Source organism: Lolium rigidum, chromosome 4 (genome assembly GCF_022539505.1).
Source record: "Lolium rigidum isolate FL_2022 chromosome 4, APGP_CSIRO_Lrig_0.1, whole genome shotgun sequence".
Lineage (NCBI taxonomy): Eukaryota > Viridiplantae > Streptophyta > Magnoliopsida > Poales > Poaceae > Lolium > Lolium rigidum.
This window is the reverse complement of record NC_061511.1, coordinates 173,563,288-173,575,471: the sequence shown is the minus strand read 5'-3', so window position 1 is coordinate 173,575,471 and position 12,184 is coordinate 173,563,288.

The window sequence follows — 12,184 nt, the reverse complement described above, 5'->3', positions numbered from 1 at the left end:
GTGAAAAGTAATGGGTACAAGAAATGGGTGATGGTGTATCATTTTTTTTGCGTGAAAAGTAATGGCTACAACAAATCGGTGATGGTTTATCATTTTTTGCGTGAAAAGTAATGCCTAAAAAGAGTTTATAATTTAGCTCGTGAAAAATAATGCAGAAAACCAAACTTTGCGTGAAGCTAACCGACGACAGAGAGAGAGAGAGGGTGGTGGCCCCGACCGGAGAGAGAGATAGGGGTTATCCCGCCCGTTAGATCATACGATCAACGGTCGTCGGGCACGATCCGCGTGACATGGGCTAGACCAATCGGGGCAATGTTGGGCGTCCGTGAGAGTTTGTGAAGGGAGAGGGCAAACCGAGTAGTATCAAGAAACCAAGGGCAAGTGAGTAGTAAACAGACTAAGGGATTCAAATATGAGATTTAAAAAATGGAAAATGCGTGTTTTGTACAATGAAACCCATCTTGGCCTACCTCAAACTATTTGCAATACAAATCTACATGAGTGTGAAAATTATGGTCTCATTCGGACAAAGTATGTTTTGGGGAAAGCTGTTTTGGGTAGGGCTTATTATGGAAAACCATGCACCTTCATAGCTACTAGGTGATTTGAGAAGTGGCAATTTGTGGTGAAACTTGATTTATCTACGATTTATCTATGATTTGAGAAGTGGAAATTTATGGTAAAGACTCCATGAGTAAGTGCCACTCTTTTTCGGAATTTTTTGCACATTAAATAACTCATTTAACTAGTTAATCCCATTTGTTGGCTCTCTGTTGACCAGCCACTTGAGGGTAAAACTGAGTATATTGCACTAGCCAGTATTAGCACTCAAGGTGAAAACTGAGCATACAAAAAATGCTAGTATATGACTCGAGGGTATACCCGAGTATATCTAAATTTCCAGGGTTAGACTCGAGGACGCGTGTTGCGGTGCAGAAGTGGAAGACGTGCCATTGTTGACGCGTGTCGCGGTGCAGACGTGGAAGACGTGCCATTGTTGATGCGGGTCGCATTTAGGACGCGTAAGCCCCTCTCTCCCTCCCTCTGGCACACAAGTACGTCTCATTATCGCTCACGCACGAAACCACCCCTCTCACGTCCCATCAACTTCTCCAAAAAACCCCAACCGCCGTACGAGCCCTCCCCTGCCGGCGATGGAGAAGAAGAATGCGCCGGCGGCCATCGCCCCCGAGCCCGTCGCCTTCGAGCCCGTCGCCTCCGAGCCCGTCACCGCCGAGCCCGTCGCCGCCGAGCCCGTCGCCGCCGAGGGCGGCGCATCCGAGGGCGGCGCATCCAAGCGCGGCGCCTCCGTGAACTGGGCCGGTCTCACGGCTGACGGACCACTTCACAAGATCGGCGAATGCTTATTGGCGAAAGAGGAGTACGTGGACAGCTACTCTGCTATGAGGCAAGTCTGTAGAAATTGGCGCTCAGGTTTACCTGATCCCGACGTGCACCTGCACGAATGGATCATGCTACACCACGCCCTTCCACGCGCCGCTGAGTTCACCTTCCTCCATCTCGGCACATCCCGCTACGTCACCATAGATCTATCTGCAGTTCGTGCAAGGTTCAAATTCCTCGGCTTTTCCCGTGGCGTCACCATAGATCTTATTTTCAATCTTAGTGCTGAATGTTATCTTTTCAATATATTTTAGATTCTACTTCGTCGGCTTTTCCCGTGGCGTCATCGTGCTTGCCCGGAAGAACCCGCCGCACAAGATACGGCTTCGAACCCACTCACAAAGACATCAAACACTATGTTTGAGGCGCAGATGCCAACTGTTTTCTGGATTCAGTCGCTGCAATCAACTCCCCGACTATGGTCTTCACTTGCGGACATTACCCGGAGGAACTTGGTTGGGTCGATGAGAGCACTCCAACTAAGGATATATATGAAGATTGGGGAGAAGGAAGATTTTCGATCAAGAACCATAGTATGCGTTGCATTACCCCGTTCAATGGTGAACTATATGCAATAGCTTCGGACAATTTTGAGTCCGGAAGAATAGTGTGCACCAATGTACGAAGCAGCAGCGCGCGAACACCGTCAAGATGGAGACACTAATTTCATTTCCGAACTTGGACGTGACAAGTTCTACCTTGTGAAGTCGGATGGTGATCCGCTGCTTGTGTTGATGCACAACACGCCCGTGGTGTACCGTGTGGACACTCGGAGCCGCTCTCTCCATCCGGTCGGTAACATTGGCTTTCATGCCTTGTTCGTGCATTGTATCCGGTTTATCTCCGTCGACACCGCAGTGTACCCGACTCTTCGACCCGGCAGCATCTACTACGCGGATTTGGGTTATATCAGAGAGTACTCTCATGATACAAAGGCCTGGGATGAGTGGCCAGTACGTGTGGATAGAATAGGAAGCTACGGTATGAGTAATGAACACAGGCCATACCGTTTGGAGGATGTATTGGCCGCACACTGCAGACGGAAGGAGTTCAATGAATATTTCCTTGGGGAAATGCACGAATGGAGCGACGAAGAAATATATGAGGAGGAATGAAGAACAAATTCATTCATCCTAATCTTCTTGTTGTCCATACATTGCGTGCGTCTTGTATATTTTTCAGCTTAGTTTGTCGTGAACATTAACAACGTTATTGCTCGCTTTTGGCTGCCGTATGCGTTTATGTATTATACTTAGTTTTCTCGATTATGCTGCTCGTGAATTTATCATATAATAGCTTCTAGATTTGCTACTAGATTTGCTGCCATATTGGGCAAAAAACGAGGGCCAAAAGGCATAAATAACCCCGTAGATTTGCTAGTAGATTTGCTGCCATATTGAAGAAAGACAGAAATAGAAGCTTCTCTAGATTTGATACTAATTTGGTGAAAAAGACGAGAGAGAGAAAGAGGGGGAAAGGTGCTCTTAAAAATGCCAATTTGGGCCGAGAGAGACAAAACCCAGCTCCTGCTCACGTGCAACCAAACGCTTCTCGTCCTGTCCCACGCGGTCCCTTTCTACCAGCCCCACGCGACGCGGCCCCACACGACGCGGCCCCACGGACGACGCGGCGCAACACGTCGGCCACGTAACGTCCAAATAAACGGATTCCTTCCGTCTGAGCTCCTTCTGCGGGTCTTCAGACAAAGGCTAGGGTAAAACTGAGGAAAAACTAAGGGGCTGGGGAAAACTGAGCACAACTAAGGAACCGAGGGCACGAAAATAGAAATCCCTTTGATATAATGCAGCAAACAAAGTAGTAAATAAAATAAAGCAAGACAAAAACAAAGTAAAGAGATTGGATTGTGGAGACTCCCCTTGCAGCGTGTCTTGATTTCCCCGGCAACGGCGCCAGAAAATATGCTGGCGTGTAGTTGACGTGGGAGTGATAAATCTTTGTGGTGTAGCTTTTCTTCAGTTCCCCGGCAACGGCGCCAGAAAATATGCTTGATACGCGTACAACACGCGTCTGTTGGGAACCCCAAGAGGAAGGTGTGATGCGTACAGCGGCAAGTTTTCCCTCAGAAAGAAACCAAGGTTTATCGAACCAGGAGGAGCCAAGAAGCACGTTGAAGGTTGATGGCGGCGGGATGTAGTGCGGCGCAACACCAGGGATTCCGGCGCCAACGTGGAACCTGCACAACACAACCAAAGTACTTTGCCCCAACGAAACAAGTGAGGTTGTCAATCTCACCGACTTGCTGTAACAAAGGATTAGATGTATAGTGTGGATGATGATTGTTTGCAGAAAACAGTAGAACAAGTATTGCAGTAGATTGTATTCGATGTAAAAGAATGAACCGGGATCCACAGTTCACTAGAGGTGTCTCTCCCATAAGATAAATAGCATGTTGGGTGAACAAATTACAGTCGGGCAATTGACAAATAAAGAGAGCATAACAATGCACATACATGATATGATGAGTATTGTGAGATTTAATTGGGCATTACGACAAAGTACATAGACCGCTATCCAAGCATGCATCTATGCCTAAAAAGTCCACCTTCAGGTTATCATCCGAACCCCTTCCAAGTATTAAGTTGCAAGCAACGGACAATTGCATTAAGTATGGTGCGTAATGTAATCAATAACTACATCCTCGGACATAGCATCAATGTTTTATCCCTAGTGGCAACAAGCACATCCACAACCTTAGAACTTTCTGTCACTCGTCCCGCATTTAATGGAGGCATGAACCCACTATCGAGCATAAATACTCCCTCTTGGAGTTAAGAGTAAAAACTTGGCCAGAGCCTCTACTAATAACAGAGAGCATGCAAGATCATAAACAACACATAGGTAATAGATTGATAATCAACATAACATAGTATTCTCTATCCATCGGATCCCGACAAACACAACATATAGAATTACAGATAGATGATCTTGATCATGTTAGGCAGCTCACAAGATCCGACAATGAAGCACATGAGGAGAAGACGACCATCTAGCTACTGCTATGGACCCATAGTCAAGGGGTGAACTACTCACTCATCACTCCGGAGGCGACCATGGCGATGAAGAGTCCTCCGGGAGATGATTCCCCTCTCCGGCAGGGTGCCGAAGGCGATCTCCAGAATCCCCCGAGATGGGATTGGCGGCGGCGGCGTCTCTGGAAGGTTTTCCGTATCGTGGCTCTCGGTACTGGGGGTTTCGCGACGAAGGCTTTAAGTAGGCGGAAGGGCAACGCGGGAGGCCACACGAGGGCCCCACACACCAGGGCCGCGCGGCCAGGGTCCGAGCCGCGCCGCCCTGTTGTGGCGGCGCCTCGTGGCCCCACTTCCTTTCCCCTCGGTCTTCCGGAAGCTTCGTGCAAAAATAGGACCCCGGGCGTTGATTTCGTCCAATTCCGAGAATATTTCCTTTGTAGGATTTCCGAAACCAAAAACAGCGAGAAAACAAGCAATCGGCTCTTCGGCATCTCGTTAATAGGTTAGTGCCGGAAAATGCATAAATGCGACATATAATGTGTATAAAACATGTAGATACCATCAATAATGTGGCATGGAACATAAGAAATTATCGATACGTCGGATACGTATCATAGATCCCCTCGGAATCCCAGCAGCACGACGGTGTGGTCGTGGTGGTGGAGGAGAATCATGCAAGGTTTCGCCTAAGCCAGAGCAGGAACAAGGAGGAGGAGGAGAGGTGTGGCGGCTAGGGTTGGGAGGGGGCAAGTGGCCGGCCACCCCTCTCCTCTATTTATAGAGGGAGGGTCATGGGGAGGGGGAAGAAATCTTCCCCCCTAATTTTTAGGGATTCGATCTTACCCCTTCGGGATTCGATCTTATCTTCAAGGGGGCTGGCTGGCTGGGATTCTTAGGCCTGGTGCAGTTGGCCCTTGAGTCCCTCGCAGCATTCCCTCAACCCATGTGGCCCCTCCCGGGATGGTGGGCCCACCGGTGGCCCTACAAACCTTCTAGAAGCTCCGATCAAAACACCGAAACTTTTCCTGAATCCCGGAAGATGACTTCCATTATATGAATCTTATTCTCCGGACCATTCTAGACCTCCTCGTGATGTCCTGGATCCCATCTGAGATTCCGGACAATATTCGGTCTCCATCTCATATTCCATATCTACTTAAACAACATCGAACCTTAAGTGTGTCACCCTACGGTTCGCGAACTATGCAGACATGATCGAGACACCTCTCCGATCAATAACCAATAGAGGGACATGGAGATCCATAATGGCTCCCACATATTCAGCGATGACTTCGTGATCGAAAGAACCATGAACATACAATACCGATTCCCTTTGTCGCGCGATACTTATTCGAGATTCGATCATCGGTATCTCCATACCTAGTTCAACCTCGTTACCGATAAGTACTCTTTACTCGTACCGTGATATGACATCCCTTATGACCTAGTAACATGCTTGCAAGCTAATTGGATGACATTCCACCGAGAGGGTCCAGAGTATATCTATACGTCGTTTGGATGGACAAATCCCACTCTTGATGCATGCGCTTCAACTCATACTTTTAGAACACTTAATGCCACCTTTATAACCACCAAATTACGAAGTGGTGTTTGATGTTATCAAAGCATCCATCTGGTGTTGGTGATTAACATGATCTCATGGTCGAAGGATTAGGTTACTATGTATTTGAAAGCTTGTAGCAAGACGAACTTAATGACTTGATCTTATGCTATGCTAACTATGGGTATGTGTCCATCACATCATTCTCCTAATGATATAATCTTGTTATTAGCAACATCCAATGTTCATGATCAGGAAACCATGATCATCTATTAATCAACAAGCTAGTTCAACAAGAGGCTTACTAGGGACTCTTTTATGTTTACAAAACACATAAGTATTAATGTTTCCTATTAATACAATTATAGCATGGGATGCAAACATTTACCATAAACACAAAAATATAATAATAACGACTTTAGTATTGCCTCTTGGGCATATCTCCAACAGTTTCCCACTTGCACTAGATTCAAGAATCTAGATTACATGGTAATGTACCTAACACCCATGGCGTTCTGGTGTAGGTCATGTTTTGCTCTAGGGAGATGTTTAGTCAACGGATCTGCCACATTCAAATTTGTGTGTACTTTGCAAATCTTTATGTCACCATCTTCGACATACTCGCAAATAATGCTTCAGCTTCTTGTGTGACCTTGGCTCCTATGCATTGGCTATGGCACCCATGTTGTCACAATAGATAGTCATCGGGTCCAACGCACTAGGAACCACACCAAGCTCAGTATTGAACTCCTTCATCCATACTGCTTCCGATGAAGCCTTCGAGAAGCAGATATGTATTCTGATCCAGTTGAAGATTCGCTACAACGCTTTGCTCGGCACTCCTCCAGCTCACTGTTGCACCATTCAAAATAAATATGTATCCAGATTGTGACTTCGAGTCATCCGATTAGTGTTCCAACTAGCATCGGTGTAACTGGTTACAACGAGCTCCTGATCACCTCCATAACAAAGAAACATATCCTTAGTCCTCTTCAAGTACTTCAGGATATTTTTGACCACTGTCCAGTGTTCCATTCCAGGATCACTTTGATATATGCTGGTCAAACTAATAGCATGTGTGATATCCGGTCTCGTACACATCATGACATATAGATCCTATGGGCGAGGCATAGGGGATTTTGTTCATCCTTTCTCTTTCTTCTGCCGTAGCCGGACTCAAAGTCTTACCTAGCAACATGGGCAAGAACCCTTTCTTGCTTTCATCCATTCTAAACTTTTTTAGAACTTTGTCCAGGTATGTGCTCTATGAAATCCATATTAAGCATCTTGATCTATCTCTACAATCTTGATGCCTAAAATATATGCTGCATCGCTACAATCCTTCATTGAAAAACTTTTATTCAAATAGCCTTTGACACTTTCAAGTAGTTCTATATCATTTCCAATCAACAATATGTCATCCACATATAGTACCAGGAATGCTATAGATCTCCCACGCACTTTGTTGTAAATACAAACTTCTCCAAAAGTTTGTATAAATCCAAAGTCTTTGATCACCTTATGAAAACATCAGTTCCAACTTCGGGATGGTTGCTTCAGTCCATAAATGGAGCACTAAAGTATGCATACCTTGTTAGCATCTTTAGGATCGACAAAACCCTTGGGTTTGTACCATATACAACTCTTCCTCAATGTGACCATTAAGGAACGCCGTTTTGACATTCATCTGCCAAATTTCATAATCGAAAAATGTAGCGATTGCTAACAAAATCCTCGCAGACTTTAGCTTTGCTACCGGTGAGAAAGTCTCATCGTAGTCAACTCCTTGAATTTGTCGGAACCCTTTCGTGAAAAGTCAAGCTTTATAGACAGTAACATTACCATCAGCGTCTGTTTTTCTTTTGAAAATCCATTTGTTCTCGACAGCCTTTCGGACATCAGGTAGGTCCACCAAAGTCCATACTTGGTTTTCGTACATGGATTCCATTTAGGCTTCCATGGCTTCTTGCCATTTGTTGGAATCCGGGCTCATCATCACGTCCTCATACGTCGCACGGACGTCATTGTTGTCCACCAACATGACATTGAAGGCAGGGTCATACCAATCAGGAGTGGCACGAACCCTTGTCGACCTGTGAGGTTCAGTAGCAACTTCGTTCGAAATTTCATGATCATTATCATTAGCTTCCTCTCTATCGGTGCAGGCGGCACAAGAATATCTTCTGGTGCTACGCTACTCTCAAATCCGAGAGAAGGTTCAATAACCTCGTCGAGTTCTACTTTCCTTCCAGTCACCTCTTTCGAGAGAAACTCCTTCTCAAGAAAAGATCAGTTCTTGGCAATGAAAACTTTACCTTCGGATCTATGATAGAAGGTATACCCAATTGTTTCTTTAGGGTATCATATGATGATGCATTTTTCCGCTTTTGGTTCAAGCTTGTCAGGTTGTAACTTCTTTACATAAGCTTCGCAACCCCAAACTTTAAGAAACGACATCTTATCTTTCTTACCAAACCATAAATCATACGGTGTCGTTTTAATGGATTTAAATGGTGCCCTATTCAAAGTGAATGCGGCTGTCTCGAATGCATAACCCCCAAACGATAAAGAAAAAATCTGTAAGAGACATCATAGACCGAACCATATCTAAGAGAGTTCGATTACGACGTTCGGACACACCATTACGTTCTGGTGTTCCCGGCAGTGTAAACTGTGAAAGTATTCCGCATTTCTTTAAATGCATGCCAAACTCGTAACTCAGATATTCACCTCCGCGATCAGAACACAGAAACTTAATCTTCTTGTTATGTTGATTTTCTACTTCACTTTGGAATTCCTTAAACTTCTCGAAAGTTTCTGATTTATGTTTCATAAAGTTGATATACCCTTACTCAAATCATCTGTGAAAGTAAGAACATAACGATAACCACCGCGTGATGCTACACTCATTAGACCACGCACATCGGTATGTATTATTTCCAATAAGTTTGTAGCTCGCGCTATTATACCATAGAATGGAGTCTTAGTCATTTTTCCCATTAGACATGCTTTGCATCTTTCAAGTGATTCAAAATCAAGTGATTCTAGAAGTCCATCGGAATGGAGTTTCTTCATGCGCTTCACTCCAATGAGACCAAGACGACAGTGCCACATGTATGTTGAATTATCATTCAATTTTATTCATTTAGCATCAATGTTATGAACATGTCTACACTACTATCGAGATTCAATAAGAATAAACCATTCATCTCAGGTACATGACCATAAAAGATATTATTCATATAAATTGAACAACCATTGTTCTTAGACTTGAATGAATAACCGTCTTGCAATAAACAAGATCCAGATATAATGTTCATGCTTAACGCATACACCAAATAACAATTATTCAGATTTAAAACTAATCCTGAAGCTAGATGAAGGGGAAGCGTGCCGACGGCGATCACCTCAACCTTGGATCCATTTCCAACACGCATCATCACCTTATCCCTCGCTAGTCTTCGTTTATTCCACAGCTCCTGTTTTGAGTTACAAATATGAGCAACCGAACCAGTATCAAATACCTAGGCACTATTACGATTACTAGTAAGATACACATAAATAACATGTATATCAAATATACCTTCCTTCTTGATGTTGCCGCTCTTCAGATCTCCCAGGTACTTGGAGCAGTTCCGCTTCTAGTGCCCATCGCCCTTGTAGTAGCAAACAGTATCAGGCTTAGGGCCAGCCTTGGGCTTCTTAGGAGGGGCAAAAGCTTTCTTGCCGCCCTTCTTGAAGTTGTCCTTTTCCTTAGACTTGCCCTTCTTATTGAAACTGGTGGTCTTATTGACCATCAACACTTGGTGTTCTTTCTTAATCTCAACTTCAGCAGTTTTCAGCATTGAGAAGAGTTCAGACAATGTCTTGTTCATGCACTGCATGTTGTAGTTCATCACGAAGTTCTTGTAACTAGGTGGCAGTGATTGGAGGACAGAATCCCCAACGTATTAGGAATCGTTATTCCCAAATCTTGGAGCTTCTCACGTGCCCAGACATTTTGAGCACGTGCTCGCTAACGGAGCTGCCCTCTTCCATCTTATAGTTAAAGAACTGTTCAGAGGCTTCATAGCTTTCCACGACCACATGAGTTTCAAATATCATTTTTAGCTCATTGATAATATCACAAGGGTCGCGGTTCGCAAAGCACTTCTGAATCTCTGATTCTAAACCGTGGAGGATGGCACACTGAACTGTGGAGTATTGATTCTTCCGAGTGAGGTAAACATTTTTAGCTCATCGGGAGAAGGTTTTGCAGGTGGATCACCTAGTGGTGCATCGAGCACATAGAGCAGATGTTCAACAGTGAGGAAAATCCTTATGTTACGGAACCAGTCCATAAAGTTGCTTCCATTGTTTTTCAGCTTTTCTTTCTCTAGGAATGCATTAAAGTAGATGGTAGGGGCCGTCATGATCTACAACATATTTGCAAAGAGTTTAGACTAAGTTTATGATAAATTGAGTTCAATTTTAATTCTTAAACTAACTAGGTGAACTCCACTCAAAACAACATCCCTCACGCTGCCTTAGCGATTACATGAACCAAATCCACTACACCAAGTCCGATCTTCATGAGATAAGATGTAGCTTCAAAGGCAAACATTCAACATGTTCATCATATCATTCATATGACTTATGCTTTACCTTTCGGTATTCCATGTTCCGAGGCCATGTCTATACATGCTAGGCTCGTCAAGTATAACCTTAGTATTTGCATGTGGAAATCTGGCTTGCACCCGTTGTATGCACACATAGAATCTATAACACCCGATCATCATGTGATACTCCGAAACGACGAGTCTTAGCAACTATGCATACTAAGGATGAACACTTTATTATCTTGATATTTAGTGAGAGGGATCATCTTTTAGTACTACCGTCACGATCTAAGCAATATAATATGCATAAAGGATTAACATCACATGCAATTCATAATATGTGATATGACATGGCCTTTCTTCTTGTGCTTTTGATCTCCATATCCAAAGCACGGACATGATCTCCATCATCGCCATCATGGCGTCAATGTCAGTGGGGGTGCTTCATGGTTGTCCATCACTAATAGAAACTATAACAACTACTTGGAATAAAGCTATTACATGATGAATAGACATGCATGTCTTAACAAACTTAAAGACAACCATTAGGCTCCTGCCTGTTGCCATAATACAATAATGATCATCCCATACATCAAATATAATCACAATCACATGGCCATATCACATCACATGCCCTTGTAAAAACAAGTTAAACGTCTCTAATTTTATTTGCATGTTTTACGTGGCTTTGGGCTTTCGAATAAGAACCGTTCTTACCTACGAACAAGAACCACAACGCTGATACAAGTGTTGTCAAGTGCAGATTGTAAATTGGATCTTAACTATGGTGGGAGAGATAGACACCCGCACATCCACTTATGCAATAAAAATTGCATGTCAAGCGTGGAGCAAGTATCATGTGCGCGGACATGTAAGGTTAGCCCGGGCCTCTTCATCCCACCATCCCGCAAGATGCAAAGTACACGAAAAGCAAACAACAACAAGAGCATCAACGCCCAAACAACCATTATGTTTTACTCATGCAACAGATCTACACATATATATGACTTTGATACCACTGTAGGGTTCGTAGCATAGAAAACAAAAAAAATTCTAGCGCAAAGACGAATGAATCCAAGATCCAATCCATGGAAAAGCCAAGATCTAATCTATGAGATATGAGCAACGAGATATATGAGAACTAACCCTCGAATATCTAAAGACTTAACGAGATCTGATCTCGTGGTTGATGAAGACGATCCTTCCGGTGTTGCGATCCGGCAACACTTCCGCACTCGGTCAAACGTACGTAGTCGATGAAGACCTTCCTCTCCCTGTTCCAGCAGGCAACAGAGGTAGTAGATCCCCTCGGAATCCTAGCAGCACAACGGCGTGTTTCTGGTGGTGGAGGAGAATTCCTGCAGGGCTTCGCCTAAACCGGAGCGGGAAGAAGGAGGAGGAGGAGAGGTGTGGCGGCTAGGGTTGGGAGGGGCAAGTGGCCGGCAACCCCTCTCCTCTATTTATAGAGGGAGGGTGCGGCCAGGGTTGCCTCCCTTTGTCCCACCTCCTCCTAGGGCCTGCGCATGGGGAGGGGGGGGGGAGAAATCTCCCCCCGGCCCCGCCCCAAATCTCCCCCCTAAAATTTAGGGATTCGATCTTATCCCTTTGGGATTCGATCTTATCTTCAAGGG